Source organism: Acyrthosiphon pisum, unplaced genomic scaffold (genome assembly GCF_005508785.2).
Source record: "Acyrthosiphon pisum isolate AL4f unplaced genomic scaffold, pea_aphid_22Mar2018_4r6ur Scaffold_20632;HRSCAF=21659, whole genome shotgun sequence".
Taxonomy (NCBI): Eukaryota; Metazoa; Arthropoda; class Insecta; order Hemiptera; family Aphididae; genus Acyrthosiphon; species Acyrthosiphon pisum.
This window is the reverse complement of record NW_021770013.1, coordinates 21,268-23,053: the sequence shown is the minus strand read 5'-3', so window position 1 is coordinate 23,053 and position 1,786 is coordinate 21,268. Positions and strand designations below refer to the sequence as shown.

The following is a 1,786-nucleotide window of genomic DNA, read 5'->3' as shown; positions in this document are numbered from 1 at the left end:
AGTTTTCAGTTTTTTTAGTTTTTTTTTTTTATAAATATCAATAAATTTTTATCTGTTGGGCCGAAAAGTGTAAAAAATTAATACAAGTCTCTGATATATTGTTACAATAGCAGTTGAAAAATATTGAAAATACATGGGCACAATTTTTTTTTATAGTCATTTAAAGATCGTATTTTGACAAAATGTATCAAATTTAAAATGTAATAATTATTTTGTAGTTAAAAATTTATAAAATGTTCAACTTTTATATCTAAAGCTTGAACATTTAAAGCAAGATTCCACGTAAGTAGTTAATTCTGTTACCAAAAAATCTAAAAAATACAGAAGCACAGTTTATTTGTATAGTCATTTGTTAAAATTTGGACGAAATTACTATTTTGTTGTGATTGTATAATATTATTCGTGGATACTTGAAACTTCTAAAGTATACTATTATGATAGTATCATGGTTTGTTGTTGATGTATAACGCGTTATAAGTACCTAATAGATATTGTGATATGATTAATTTGGAATTTATTATATGTCGATTTTTTTTTTAATACCATAGATAAGTACCTATATAAGATACCTTATACCTAGACTGACATACCGTCTCCGCTCGGAATCGTTTTTCTTATACAATGATATTATATATTTATATCATTGAATTCAAATTTAATACCATCCATTATACAGTGACCCACTTGTAATCTACTGTACAGCAGAGCGACATCCACTTACCCACCTTTTTAATAATTATGAATAGGTACTCTTGAGTATAGTAAGACACTAAGACATTTGAAATTACAATTATACAATTGTCTTATTTACATTATAAAAAAAAGCCGTATACAACAGCTAAAAAGTACGCATTAAACATGTTGATGTTCCTAAAAACCCATTTGAAGCTGCTAAATCAAATTCAAATATACCTAGTAAGTAAAAATCGGGTAAGTGGCTGTCTCTCTGCTGTATAATATGTTATAATATAATATGAGTCACTGTAATGGATGGTGTTATTGGTGTTAAATTTGAATTCAATGATATAATATCATTATTCATTGTATATGTATACAAAAAACGATTCCGAGCGGAGACGGTTTTGTCAACCGAGCATATTTTATACTATTATTATTAAATATTAATACGGTAGCCGGTGGGTTAAATTAATATTATTTATAAATATTAATATATAGTATAAAATATGCTCGGTTGACAAACCGTCTCCGCTCGGAATCATTTATTGTACTTAAAATAATTTGTACGTTTTCGTGAATTTTACGTATTTTGTCCATATAATATTTGAACTAGGTACTTATAAAAAAAAATTGGGACTGAATTTTAATATTTTTAATCTGTCTTTAGAAAAAATATATTAGGCGCCTTCTATTAAATTATCAGTCTTTGACCCAACAAATAAAATTGTATTGATATGTATAGAATTAATAAACTAAAAAAATTGGAAATTGAAAATGTTATGGTGTATAGAAAATGGTAATATAAACATTTAGTCAAAATTTCATGTATCATTTGTTTTATATTTACACCAAAAACCAAAATCGATTTTGCATAAAAATTACCTTATTTTCTTAATTTTCTTTTGTTTTTTACTACGCTTTTGAAAACTATTGTTGAAGAAAATCTAACAACTTTTACTGTCTTAAGAGGACGCCACACCCGCATTTGTTGTCTCCGTCTTACAAACGCGTAACATAGCAAATTTACGCTCAGCAGTTCACGTTTTATGCCGTTAGCTTAACAATTAGAGTGAATCGACCTATTATGAAATTTGATGGTAAGAAGATT

General features: G+C 26.7%; 1 pseudogene; it reads left to right on the top strand.

Moving 5' to 3' along the window:
* Positions 1–1,786, top strand: part of LOC100166374 — an 11,114-nt pseudogene that overhangs the window by 5,641 nt on the left and 3,687 nt on the right.